The sequence below is a fragment of the Pezoporus occidentalis genome, unplaced genomic scaffold (genome assembly GCF_034315485.1).
Source record: "Pezoporus occidentalis ecotype Australia unplaced genomic scaffold, CSIRO_AGI_Poc_V1 ctg37, whole genome shotgun sequence".
NCBI classification, from domain to species: domain Eukaryota; kingdom Metazoa; phylum Chordata; class Aves; order Psittaciformes; family Psittacidae; genus Pezoporus; species Pezoporus occidentalis.
In genome coordinates, this window is record NW_026915691.1 from 5,836,235 (window position 1) to 5,850,958 (window position 14,724).

The 14,724-nt window shown below is 41.8% G+C and overlaps 1 long non-coding RNA gene across 2 annotated transcripts; it reads right to left on the reverse strand.

Moving 5' to 3' along the window:
* Positions 1–364: 364 nt before the first annotated feature.
* On the reverse strand, positions 365–14,379 carry LOC134170260 (uncharacterized). 2 transcript variants are annotated; one of them, XR_009967178.1, is made up of 4 exons: positions 5,673–5,746; positions 4,267–4,326; positions 3,798–3,875; positions 365–2,256 (listed from the first exon to the last, which is right to left on the reverse strand). It is a non-coding gene; the product is annotated as an uncharacterized LOC134170260 (long non-coding RNA). The 2 variants fall into 2 exon arrangements; XR_009967179.1 differs by lacking the exons at positions 4,267–4,326; positions 5,673–5,746 and adding an exon at positions 14,266–14,379.
* Positions 14,380–14,724: the final 345 nt, after the last annotated feature.

The following is a 14,724-nucleotide window of genomic DNA, read 5'->3' on the forward strand; positions in this document are numbered from 1 at the left end:
AATTTTCTCTGCAATTTTTTTCACCCCTGCTGAAAGCAGTATAAAATTCTTAACATCAGATCTGGCAAACGCAACATGGAAAACACCTTTCATGATTAAACTAATAATTATGTGTTCTGCATGGAAAATACACTATGTAGACATCATCCTAAACCAGAAAGAGTAATGTTATCATACAGCCATCTTCAGTTGTGGTTTTCTACTCCTGGCTGTTTGTCTGTGGGAAGGAAAAACAGCTTTGTAGTGTAAAAGAAAACATGGAAAGGACAGCCTTTTAGTCAGGCATTTCCAAGTAACTGCTAGCCCAGTCCTGCAGATAATCTGTGTTCCTGCCATGCTGTAAGTGAGAAATGCACTATTAACACAAAGGGTTTTCTGAGTCAAGCAGCCAGCCCCTGATTATTATCTCCTAGAGAAAGGAAGACAGCCAGAGACACCATATGAGAAGGGAACAGGAAAAGAATCATTTATGTCCTTTTTCTTATGCTGTTTATCTAGACATCCATTTCTGACCACTGCTAGTGTCTGGGAAACTTTTGATCTAGAGGAAACTAGCATGGCAGTTCCTGTGGTGTGACTCTCTCCATATTAGCTCACTGCAAAGACTTTGAATTACCCGTGAGTTACGAGGTTATGCAGCAATGAGTTTAGGTCAAAAGGAAGGACTCCTGGGAAATTCAGAGGACCTTCTGGGAAAACAAACAAAACCAACACACAAAAAGCATACATGCTGGAGCTAATGAAACAAAGCAGTTCCCAGGAAAAAGTTCCTTTCAGCCAGGACCACGATTGAGCTTTGTAGCTGGGCCAGAAGGACTAAAGAAGAGATTGCTCTGTGCTCAGCTGACAGAGATCAAAAATAATGCAATTATTACTGAGACTTCACAGGTTAGCTTCTCTGGATGCAGCACTGGCAGACAACATGGCCAGTTCTCTTTGAAACCACATTGTAAATGCAGCCAGGTATTTCCTAAAGAAAGCTATCAAATGACAATAATTAAAACAGCTTGTTGACATTTCTTTTTTGGAAATTGCCAACATCACATTATTTTGTTACATTCAAGTAGAATTTTAAAGCTGTCTAAAATGCACGTTTTGGCATTATTTATGTCCTTCTTTTCTTGCAGCCTGGATGGGCAAAGCGGTTTAAATTTTTGCCTTTGGCATTTTTTAGTTTCTGAGCATCAAACTCTGTAGCTAGCTTGCAAGCCCAGCAGATGGCCATTTCTGTCTAACAAAGAAAGCAATTCCACTTAATTAGCAAATTGACGTATTTCTAATAGCCTTAGGTTTTCTAAGACATTGGTTTGGTTTGTAAATCTAGGCACAGCCCTACAGTAAGGTCTTCCCCCATTTTATCTGGCATAAGTCCACCCTAGCCCTGAGAGTGAGGATGTATACTGATTCTTACCTGGCTTGGACCAGGTTCACACAGATTCCTTTAATGGTTCTTCTTGTCATTTATAGGTGACATTCCAAGTTTTCTTTTTGATCATTTAATTCATGATGTTCAAGAAATTCTCCAGCACTTCTTCAGTCACAGTCTTAGATTGACGTGTTTAGTCTGAGGAAGAAAAAAATTGCATGTATTATCTCAGGATGAAAAACTGCCTACAGAAAAATTACATGAATATTTCTGCAGACTCCCTTCTCCATAGATAACTGGGAAAATTTACAGTCTAGTTAAAGAATCAATTTTATCAAAGGGGATTTTTAAAGTATTTCCTTCCTGTAAGTGTTTTCAAATATATTTCCTCCAGGGGGTGCCAAATTAACACCACTGGAAACTAAAAATATATAAATTATCCACACCAAGGACATAACTGTACATTTCTCTGTAGCTTGAGTGATGCACCCCTCCAGCCTGAGCCAAAGGCACCAGTGTTTAAAGTGAAATTTCTCAGCTCTTCATTTGTGAGTGTCTCTCTTTGCAGTCAGGAACAGTACTGACTGGTCCTACAATTGATGTCATATACATTCTCTGCTAAGTTCAGCTAGGACACATCTCTTGGAAGAGAGCTTTAAGAGTGGCTGAGTGGAGACATACATTCATCTCAGCCTTTGAAAGAAAGAGACCTTGGGGAAGGAAGAAGTTAGAAGTGCAGTGACAGCTCTATGTAGCTTCAACTGGCTTATGAATAAGGGCAGAAACCTGCACACAACTAAATTGATGTGGAAAAGCTGAAGGAAAAATGATCAGGAGTGTCATCAGGTTTTCTACAGGTCTGCAGGGAATGTCAGCCCCATGTAGGATGTCTGTAAATGTCATTACAGCAGAGCAGAAGTTTCACTGGCTCAGAAAATAGGGAGCTATCACTTAAACCAGACACTTTGCTTTGAACAAGTGACCACTTTACTCTTAGGGAAGTCTATTTGCTACATGAGAAAAATCAATCTAATCACTGTTTCCAGGCAAAGGAGCAAGAGAAAATCATTGAGAAGTAATATAATAAAATATATACCTTTTCCACATTTCACTGCTCACATTTTTCATATACCAAAACAGCAGTTAAAATAATCACACAGTCCAGCTATTCTGGGTCTTTCACCTACCACATTAGAAATATTACTGAAAGAGTGCCTGGTTATCTTCTACTTGACAGTGAAATCTCTGCTGGATAATTATTTAAGTAGAAAACTTCTATAATGCTCCAATAGTAAAAGACAAAAATCCCTAATATATACTTACATGGTCGCCTCAATTGAAAATGTAAGTTTACTTTTCTTACTTTGAGATAAGTATCAAAAGCCAATGCTAGCAGAGAAAACCAACATAATTAATCTGAAGCATCATATAAGCATGGACATCTTCAGAATGGAAAAAAAAACCCACCCTTAAATATTGTATTAATCCATTATTAAGCAATCTTGCGTCTGGGGCTGTCAGTTAACATTGTATGCAGAAGAGATGCTCATTATACCAAAAAATCACCTCACTAAATTCTCAGCTGCACATACCAGTGCAGTACCATGGCACTCACTGAGAAGCAACTTTGCATCACCTGAAAATATGATCACTTGTCTAGACCAGGCAAAACTTTGCACTGCGGTGGAAGCACAATGAATTCATGGACCAAACGCTTGAATGCTTGAAGTGATTTCTGTGACTATGTAGGGAGCTGTAGCAATTGCTAAAGCTTTCCAAGCCTTCTTCCTGGAAAGCAGGTGCTGAAAGTTATCAGCTCTTCTGGGGGAAGGAGAGCACACTTTGGTGGAGTTTGGGATAAGCAGCTCACCCATCCAGGTACTCTGCCTTGCACATCTCCTCTCAGGTGAACATCCCTGTAATGCATTGTGTGACTGCTGTACAACAACCCCAGGAAGTACTGGCCCTGGTACAAGGGGGACAGATCCCCTTTTCAAGATGTATATGGAGAAAGGGAATGTAGAGGCAGAAAAGGAAACTGAAGGAAATGGGAATGACAGGCTGAGTACAGTTCCTCCTCCCAAGCTGTTGAGGTACATAGGTCTTTAAATCACAGCCTGATAGAGCAGCAGGCTGAGCAACATAGAGTCAAGATGTTTAATGGGGTTTGTTTTTATTTTACATATTGTACAGTGTAATGATCTCTAAATTGACTGGTGTAGATACTGAGCCAGAGACAAGTAGATAAGAATTAGATATCACCTGCAGTACATACCTAGAAGCCTAGTCATTGTTTTTGTAAATGATAGTGTGCCCTAAATTGCATCATCTACTGGCTAGACACTGGGATTAATGGAATATTTTATCCTGTTCTTTGTTTTCTCTCAATGGCATAGTCTAGAGACACATTGGTATTTTTATTTTGCATTACCTTTGGAGATGCAGGCTTGCTCATTAACCTGGTTTAGTTATTGCCTCCTGAGAAAGGGAGGAGTCTGTCTTCTACATCCTGTACAAAAACAAAAGGTCCCATAACATCTTGTCTGTCTTATCATTGGCAGGAATTCAGATCCATCAACTCTGGGGTATAGGACAGCATTTTTTTATTTTTTTATTTGATTTATTAAAAATCCCTGCTGTGGATATTAAGAGGAAATCGACAATAATTCAGGAGCAGTAGCTCTGATGAACAGTGAGATGTAAGGTTTCATATTAAAGCCTTAGGAGGCCAAAAAGAAAATTGAAAATCTGGAAGTATCAGCTGATGGGCACTATACTTTCATTATAAAGATCACCAAGCTCTATAAACCTCTTGGCGGGAGGGATAAGAGTAGAATCAAAACAGTGACCTTGAGATCAGTCTCAGGCTAGGGAATAGTAGGTTTAAAACAGATGCCAACTAAAGAAGAAGAAATGCAAGTTGGATGTCATCTTCAACTTGGACCTCGTTCTGGGCCTTCCTGGTAAAAAAATGTACACAACTATAGTTTCTTCCTGTGTGACAAAAAAGATACATAATATTTTCTTGCCATCCATGCTCTAACTCTTAACTAGGTTCTCTTCACTTTGCATCGCCACTGCTGCATTATTCTCTCCTCTGTTTCTGTTCTTTGATGTCTTGCCTCATTCTTTTTCCTAGCCAGTGCCCTGCTTTGACCAGATCACTTTATATGTACATCCCTGCTTTGACTCACCATTCTCTATTGAAGTAAGGGAAAAGCTATTTGATTCATTTCCAAGACCTGTTTTGACCTTATGCCCATTCAGCCTATCATCTTAAATTCACTTTTAGGAGTCAGAGCTTAACTCCAATCAGCCACATTGCCAGTCTTTATCAACTCTGTTACATTTTATCACAACTACCATAAGCTTTTTCCCCAAAAACTGCCATTCCTCCAGTATAGAAATGTTCTGTAACAGCTACAGAAATCATCATCCTTCAAAGCTTTTTTCTGCTGATACCTACAAAAGCACCTATCACTGGCTGACTAGATGGCATGCCAAGACCGTAGGCTAATACACTATCTTATGTACTGTTCCTATCACCTATCACTGATACCCACTTGTTATCTCCTGCTGCATGCTTAACTTGGGTGATCTTTGGCATATAGACCCTCCACCTGTTTCACATGTGCTGAATGTCATGTAGCAGAGACATGGTCAATACCGGGGCATGCAGCTGCTAAAGCAGCGTAAATAATTAACAGCAGTCTTTCCTCAGTTCTAAGCTGTTCGATGTTGTTCACCAATAGCAAAGTGATGAGTGGGAGAAGATACACTACTCTGATGCTGTATAAATACTAGGGCTAGAAAGGCTAGCAAGCTCAGTCTACTATGGTAAGGATGGTGTTGCTTACTAATAGCATTCCGTCAGCCGGGAGAGAGGATTTGGTGGGTTCTAAAGGAGTAGTAGTTCTCATGGTATGGTACATAAAACAATGCCAGGAGAAAGCTGATTTATGAATGGACTTTATCCCACATTTCCTCCTAAACCTGCTCTCAATCTAAAGAAGTCATGCTGTAGACCATTATTTGGGCTAGGCTTAGAGAAGCGAAAAAGCATGTAGCATTTGATAGCTAAAGCTTTGGAGGCAACTGATTATGATTTATGGGGGTGTTGGAACACCCACAGCTCAGCATTCAAAGCCACTAAGACAGCAGGACAACGTGGGTGTTGGTACACCATCACCATGTATTTTTTCATATGTGAATGTTGGTTGCTTAAACACCCTGCATTCAAGTTTGACAGACTGTAAAAGTACTGAAAGTCGTAGTACCCCAAAACATTGGCCTTGATGTTACTCACTTTATGTCATTCTCATCTTTTACAGCAATGTATACATGGAGGAGTAACGGTTCAAAGAGCTCACTTAAATCACTAGTTTCCAGTTTATGGTCTGTAGAGCCTGGCAAGCCCATGGAAAACTTCTAAAGAGTCTGCAAAAAGTGATTGAGAAAAAAACAAATTCATATGTGCCAGACAGCAGTTGACATATGTGAAATTCCTAAAGGAGCCTGCACTACTGCTGGAAAAATTTTTAGGGGTCCACAAATCAAAATAGGTTGAAAATCCAATGACCTAAATCTTCTGCAAGAGCAAATGGCCTAGAAGTGAAGCAATATGAGAACTTGGCACTAAGAAATAGCATGACAGCTAAGAGGCACAAAATCTCTGCAGCTTCTCACATGTAAATGGAAGCAAGTAGGACAGACACATATCTGTTTAGCTTTTGTAAGTATTTGTTTGGGGATTAGTGTTAAAACAGGCCCAGAAGATAAAAAGGGCAGCCCATCTCAGTGCTAACTAAAGTAACCTTGACTACAGATTACTGCATGCAACAAATCTGGGGACGGATGTGTTCCTTACGCAGAGTGGTCATTTCAAAGCCTGAACTTTCAGTAAGTTGGGAAAAAAAAAAAAAAAATCAGACAAGGACAATCCTTATTAAGGCATCAGGTAGTTATTCCAGTAGATTCTCTGAAAATAAGCTTGTTTCTGTGCTAATTTTTCTTCTGGCAGAAGCAATTCGTTCTTGGCCTTTACAAGCTGGTCTTTACATTTGATTCAAAATTGGATTTGGGCCTCTGCGGATATCTGATGTCAGCCTTCCTAATGTAGTGTCAACATGAAGACACAAGGAGATAAAAAGTCAGTTTCACTTAGAGGTTTTTTTTTTTCCCAGGGTCTAATCTGGATTTTTCACTCTCTTTCACTTTTGCACCCTGGATCACTGCATCTTCTTGTCTTGAGTCACATTAAGTGGGAGGGCAAGAGTGTGCTTAGCCAGCCTCCTTGGTTTATAGGCAGGGTCACTAACACAGCTGGAACACATACTTATACTTCATGATATCACCTCATAAAATGGTCACATAGCAGACAAATTCTAAGTGCATATTTGAAAAGCAGAAACTCTGAGGTCAGGGTGGTGTAGACTGGAGGAAGGGTAAATGTAGGCTACAATGAGAAATAATGAGACTCACTTTGCTGGAGGAAATGGACAAACATTAGCATTTCAATAGGGGAGGTCAAACCATTTCATCCAATACAGGATGTAGCTCCCTGTAGACCAAGCTAATACATCCCATAACATCTGTACTCTGTACCACACTTTTAAAATACGATGTCCAAACTGTAGGTTACTCCCCATGAAGAATATTATCCCTCCTGCCCCCCTCCCTGGCCCACCATGCAGTTTGTGCTCATCTGGAACATATGAACTAACCAACTAAGAATGGGACACAAAGGAAAAGAACAAGAACACAGAATATCTCAAAGGCATTAGGAAAACCAGGATGTAGGCACACAGCTCAGGGCTTTCGTAACACACACTGAGGAAGACTGAATTATGATTCGTTGAACAACCTTAGTTCTGGTCTTTCCTCACAAATCTATGACTTTGCAACAATCAAGATTGTGTTATTCCTTAGGGCAATAATATACATTACTTATTAGACTACAAGTTGATCATTCTTTCAACCAAAACAAGCACTAACAAGGTAATTTCTGGTTTTGCCTGTGAGAGGCTTTAAGTTTATATTCTCTTGCAGAGGATGACAGGGAAGCAAAATGTTTATCTCTTCTTAAGTGACACAGCCTGTGTGTGGGGCTAACTTAGGACATGACACCTATGCAAATAACGTGACAGTGAGTAAATGTATGGTACACCAAGTAAGACAAATTAATAATTAAAATCACATGTGACTCTTAAAATGAAGAGTTCCTGTCCAGGCAGATTCATATACTCTTTTCCTAGAAGTGGTAAAATGTGTGACAAAAACCAACCGACCAACCAAAAAAGCCCCAACCAACCCAAACCCACAGCAAACAAACAAACCAACAAAACAAAGCAAAACAAAACCCTGCATTTTGCAGCCTGCAGCACTTTCGTGGTCTAAATACCTACAGACTCTTACTCTTGTGCCCACCGCCACTGCAAAGCAGAAAATGGAGCTGCTTTGTGCAGTGGCTTTGTCCTGTCTTGCTTAGCATGCTAGATTTCACAGAGGCAGCAGAGAGGACGTTTTGTTCCAAGTCTCATATACAGCCATTGAGACAGGATTTTATGCCACAGGTAAAACACAACCTTTTAGCCATATTGCCCATCTTAAAAAGATAAGGAAAATCCTCACGTTCAGATAAGCAGTAGAGCTGCTCAGTTTTGCAGAAGACTTGTGAATTTTCCTTGATGCTGTTTTCTCCTTTGCTTACATCCATGTCTAATTTAACACCTTCTATTCCACTATTTCCTCAGCAGTCACTGCCCAGCAGCCTTCATCAGCCAAGGTCACATTAAATAGCTGATTGGATTCAGCTGGGTCTTTCTACATTGTAGGAAGAGCAGGCAGGCATTTGAATACAGTTTCTGGGTGTTGGTCTGGATATCCAGATCATTCCCTTGCCAGAAAGAGAAAAAGCAGCATCACATTTTTCATAGTGCTTTTCTTTAATGACATTTCCTTCCTTCCTTCCATTAAGCAAATGTCCAAGGGAGATAAATGAATTGCTTTGTGTATCTGGAGGATCTTTGAAATCCTTGATCCAGGCTAAGTGTGCAAGAATGAGAAAAATAACAAGGAGCTGAATGGAGGAAGGAGATTTAAATACACCAACTCTCAGATTGCAAAAAAATAATAAAGAGCTAGAAAATGGAGGCATGGCACACAAAAATAACTGAGACACAGGGATACTCCAATATAATGCAGCTGCTAGAGGAGAAAAAAAAAATCCAATGCAAAAGAACCTCATGCAGTAAAGGGAGAGCTGATCTTCAGCAATGCTCAGAAATTTTAATACTGATGTGTAAAACTAAACCATGACAGCAGAACAGGCTTATCTGCAAGCGTCACGTTACTTCTCCTGGGATCACTACCTTCCCACTGGTGCTTCTGTCATCTTTTCCCTCCCCGCCTGAATCTCACTTGACCTGAATTCTCATGATTTGACTCCATAATCCTCTGGTTTCCACTGTATGCACACAAAAGATTATTGTACAAAAGCGAATTCCCAGGGCCTTGGGCTTTGCTTTCCATTTAGTTAAAGAATTATCCTACAGTAGTGTAGGTGCTGGGAAACTTGTCCTGTAGATTATTGCCTACGGGGCAAACGCTGAGGAGGCTGCTAACAAGAGAACAGATGTTCAGTGGCTTATGAGCCTGCTGAATGCAAATATCTTCAGCAAGTGCTTGTCAATAAGCCTCTGCCTGAGAATCACAAGCCGTATGGACAAAATTGACTCCCAGTGTAAATGCATGGTCTTAGGCAGAATTATACTGAGGGAGAAGCTGGTCCTTATCTGCACCAGAAGGACAGAGTTCAAAAGCTTGTACAGAAATGGAGACTAAATGTCATGAAAAGTTAATATTTTTACATAAAACCTTGCCTCTTTCCAAGAGAAAATGCAGCTCTGGGATCTGCTATGATACAGGAGTCTTAAAATAAACAGATTTCACTGAGATACTGGTATTAGGGGAAGCAAGATTTTACAGTGACTGGGTCTCTCAAGTTTTGCTTGCTGTGTAAAAGGTTGTTCTGCTTACAGGGCCTCGGTTTCATCCAGTGGATGTTGTTGTGCCAGGCAGCAGCAGTTCAGTGGCCTGTGGGTGAAATGTTCTTCCAGTCTTCAGAACACATGCAAACTTTCAGCTCCCAAAGCAGCACATTTGCTCCCCATCGCTTGATGAGTGACCTTCAGCGCATGTACACTTGAGTGATAGCTGAAGAGCAGATTGCAATCAGTTGGTGTTTCTGAGTAGCTTTTTCTTTCTGAGGCCTTTTGGCAGAAGACCAAGATATGCAAGGAGGACACTTGGCCCAAAGCTTTACCCCTTCCAGCCACTTTTCCTGTGGCGTGAGCAAGTTGACCTTCCTTTGTGCCTCATCTTTGCCATAGCAAAGCTCAGTTGTACCTACACTGCTGGAAAGCCACAAGCTCTTGCTGGTCATAGATTGCCACTTCACTGCTGAAGTTCAACAACTGCCCTCTCTCATCAAGTTGCTTGATATGGTTTCCTGGATCCACTAATGAATCCAGCTCTCTGTGTCTTTGCCAAGTTCTTTTGCAAAGTTCTCACTTAGGCATGAGAAGGGAAGGTGAGTGAACAGGATCTCTCTTCTATCAATGAGTCCATGAAACCATGAAGGGACTGTTTTTTTCTGAGAGTCCTTTGTTACAAGGGCATAACTACCGTCTGAAAAATAAACAAACTAACTCCACCATGTACAACATTTAATCGAGAAGGCTGGCTGGTGAACTGAAACTTTGGACACCTGGGTCAGCTACTGCACTGCTTTGTGATGTGGAGGAAATCGTTTTGCTTGCTCACTCCTCTGTCTCATCCCAATCAGATTGCCAGCTCTGCACAGACAAGACTGAGTTTTGTTAAACATGTATACTCTATTGAGCACAGTGAAGCCCTTGTCTCACCTGAGGCTTCTAGGTATTCTTGTAGCACGCAATAATAACACTTAACAGTTCAATCTCTTATGGTGGGAAGTCCCATCAAAAATATTTAGTACATCCCTTTGTGTATACAAACGTGCTTGGCATGAAAGGACGCCACAGAAAATACTGTAATTACAATCTATTCTTTTGGAGATAGGCGTTTACTACTGTAATGGGATCACCTCTGGGTGGGAAGCAGCAGCTGTTCCAGACCGCACAGGAACAGCAGCACACTGCCAGGACTGACACGCAGCATCTGCAGCAGGAGCACAGGCAGGACCCAACCTGCTCTGCCTTGCTTCTGCCCCTTCCCCTCTCCCTGCAGGCAAACCGCAGCTGGCAGGGCTGAGCTACAGAGCTGGGCCTGGCCAGGACAAGAAGGTTGACACCCCAATTGTCACCAGAGCTGCCATGGTTTATTAATACATAACCAAAGCTCTCTGCAGCATCTTGATGCTCCTGTGGGCACCCCAGCCCGCACCCCAGCCTGCCCTGCTTAGCTTCTGGGGCAAAGCAGTGCCTCAGCAGCCAGGCTGAGGTTAAGTAGGCAGGAGGTATACCAGCATGCAAACCTCTATGGAAATATATAAATATTAGATATTCAATCACTGCTGAACCTTGCAGCATTTTTACCATGAGATCATTAGTATCTAGAATGTTTTGAGCTTAAGCAAAGCTATTTGCCTGTTTCCTGAGTCCTTTAGCATCTGTGGGGCAAAGCAGGATCTACCGCAAAGTTGGGGCTTGGCAGAACAGCGTAGGATTTTCTCCCCCGCCTTCATCGTCCAAAATGAAGGGAGTTACCGGTTTCAGAGTGAGCGGGACCCCATGACCTGCACGGGGAGCCCCTGCTCGGCTCCCGGGCCCGGTGCTGGAGCGGGATGCGATCCCTGCGCCTGTGCTTGTGCTCCTCGGCACTAGATGGCAATGTGGGTCTTCAGCAGCTGTGGGAAGACAAGCCTTCGGGGAGCCCGGGGGCCTGGGTACCCCTGGGCACCCTGGGCATCACTGAACATCCCTCCCCATAACCCTCTCAAGACCTCAGGCGGTCTCCTAGACAAAATGCGGAAAGAAATGCTCCTCAGTGGCTGTCATTGTCCTGTGTCGCCAACAACTGTCTCGTTTCACAAATTGGATTTTATCCATCTCTGGAAATAAAAGCTTCAGCTAGCAGCTAGTGCTGGCTGCAGCACATATTCCTGTGGATGGGGAATCGCTGCCCAGCCTAACCTGCTTGTTTCTGGGACCTACAATATCCATTGGAGACAATACAGGACAGGAAATCTCATCTGCAATAATCACAATGTGGCAGCATTACATTTGTGCCCAAGCTGTTGTGTGCCCAAACACACCCTCAGTTCTTGCATGCAGCACTGGTAGGAAAGCACCAGTCTGGTCACCACCAGGAACTGCCAAAACTGGCTGTCTTCTGCGGCCTTTCTGCCCAGAAAAGGTTAATACTTCCTTTTCTGAGTATAAAACAACATTTTTGAGAGTTTGTGTCTGGACATTTTAATTACCCATAATCTTGTGACCTTTCTTAAGAAGAACCTTTTCTGTTGTTGCCTTTGAATGGAGTTCTAACCATCAGTCATGGGCAGGTTTTTAAGATGAAATTGCAAGATGAATGATTGAGGACACCTGAACTCTGTAACAGAGATGATCTGCCACTAGGTTTCTAGTCTTCTGTTTAGTTTTTACATCTGCCATGCGATGGAACACTTAACACTTCAGTTTCAGTATTAATGGGCTTATCTCCTATCTTACACCTTACCCAGTGGTAGTACGTGTTATATGAGTTGTTTCCTCCAAGCTTGTCATAATTCTGTTGTACTTCTTACAGTTGCCTCCACTTTGTGTTATCTCTGCCGATCGCACTGCTAGAATTAACATTTCATGAGCACAAGATTACAGCAGCAATGTGCTCTGCAGTGGCTAACAGTGGGCTGTCAGTGCACGCAAGCAAACTCCCCATCCTGATTTGTGCTGCCTGTTGCACCAGGGACTTACCATTAACTCTGTTGTCATTCCTTGTCTGCTTTAACATGATTGCTTTCAGGGTTTCTCTCTCCAGGAGAACATCTGTGTTTTGGATTAGTTTTCCCTAGACAGATTTACTTACAGTTTTTCCACATTAAATCTCCGTATTTTGTTGCTTTCTAGTCTATCTAGCTCCTTTTTTGGTATTATTCCTCCAGGTGCATTCAGAATCTCCCTATTTAATGGAGTCAGCAAAGTGCTCTGGTATCCCAATTTACTCTTTGTATTAGACTATGAATGAATTACACATTCCTGGATGTCCTTCTGTTACACAGTGCATTCATTTCTCGCAGTCCTTTGTTTACAGTTCATGCTTTTGTCATCTGCATGATTGTGCCAATATCCAAAAGGATTTAAATTACTCTTTCCGTCAGACACATATGAAAAAGCTATAAAACCCAAAATATTTCTCCCAGTTGTTCTGCTTATCAGCCACCTGTTTTATTTTACTAAATATAAGCTTACAGTAACTTCCAGACCACTATTGATTCCTGTTTGAAATTTGTTTGGATATTTAATTTTCACCTTGTTTTCTGTCTGTATAACATCAGTTTTCCATTGCTTAGTTGTAACCGGCAGAAAATATTTCTTGTCCTTTAATTCATGGACATAATACTATAAATATGCCCATAAAATGAATGAAAAACTTTGAATGGCAGCAGTCATGTCTGACAACAGAATGAAATCAGATGGTGAATGAATTCAGAGTCTGGTTTTCTGCCCTTTGTTTTATCCATGTACCGAATTCAGGGTGAAAGCATATGTAGACTGCATCCCTGAAACACACATCCCATTGTCAGCATTCCTGTAGTTCATCCAAATACGCGTTGGTGTTTTTTTTTTGACCCTGATACTCTCAGGTCAAATACTATCCAACCTCTCTTGGAGAAATAGCAGAGCTGGAGGCTTGGGCTGCCACAGCCCTAAAGCTCACCATTTAAATCAGATGAGAAAACTTACACTGAAGGATATACACACAGCAAAACTGCCAAGAGTGGCTAGCTAGTACATCCCAGTGACTGTCCAGCTTCATTTGACCAAGAAATTAGGAGAGAAGGAGGCTTAGTGCTAACTTGCTGTGCTGCCTGCTGGCAAAGCAATGAATGATGGCTATGCAGCACACTTGCATTATTTTCTACTTCCATGTCCTAGCATTGCTTTCAGTGAAAGCTAATTCCATTTCCCTCTGCTCTTTTCTCAATAGGGAGACAGATCCCTCATCTTATGTTCACTCTTATTCCTGGTAGGTTTGCAATTTGAGCACTGCAGTATGATTTACTCCAAGGACTTGTTATTTCAAGGCATTTCATCGCCCTTTTCTTTTGAACACACTTGAGAAACAACACCCATGTAGTGTATTCTTCTGATGAGTAACAGTAAGAGGATTTTTACCTCTACAACTAGGCTATTGACTGATTAAGTCCTTACAGCAATCACAGCAAAGACCATCCAGTTAGCAATACATCTCCCCTAACTCAGGTACTCCATTGCTTCACTGTCACCTGACATAGCCCCCCCCCCAGCCGTTCTGTGGTGAAAACAGACATTTAAATGTTCCTAAGATTCCTTTTTCCATTATTATTTTAAAGCTAAGTGTGGGATCAAGCAGCTCAGTTCCCAGTGCACTTTTGGGGAGATGGGACTGAAACACTGGTCACACTAATGCCTTCTGCTGACTGCCACAGACTTTGAATACACCCTTCATGTGGGAGAGAAGAGAAATGTGTCTCTGAAGACCTTTCTTAGCCTGATACTGATCTTTGAGGTCATTGTGCTTTAGTTTATGCTCGTTCTCTACATCCTCCCACCCTTGCCCCCTTTATCTTTACTGAGGATGATAGCCAAGTGTGGGCACAGTGGGAGTTGAAGATTCACTGTAATCATTTACAATAGCAATTAGCAAATGCTTGTGCTCACCTGAAGCCTCTATGGTGTGACAGAGCATCCTCCAAATCCCAGCCCTGCTCCAGGCTGTACAAAGTCCTGTAGGATCAGGACTCCCAACTCAGCATTGCTGACAGACAGACAAAGACAGAGATAGCAGCAGTATTCAGCCTTATTCAGCTGTGCCTCCTCCTCTTCCCACCTGTGAAGCTTTTGCTGTGTTAGAGCTTAGTGCATTCAGCTGTCTTCCACCTCCACCATTGCTTTGATAACTGATAGCAGGGAAGGTATTACTTAAAGAATCTGGGTGACTGTTAGCAAAATAAACAGGAGATGAAAGATAAGACAGGCTCCTTGATGCGTAATTACCTTAAATGAAGGTCTGTTTGCTAGTACTGTTGTTTTGATGTGCTAAATAGCTTGGTCTTAATGCCCCAGAAGACACTAAAACTAACTTAACCCCCAGTGATGTCACACCAAGATTACAGAGAC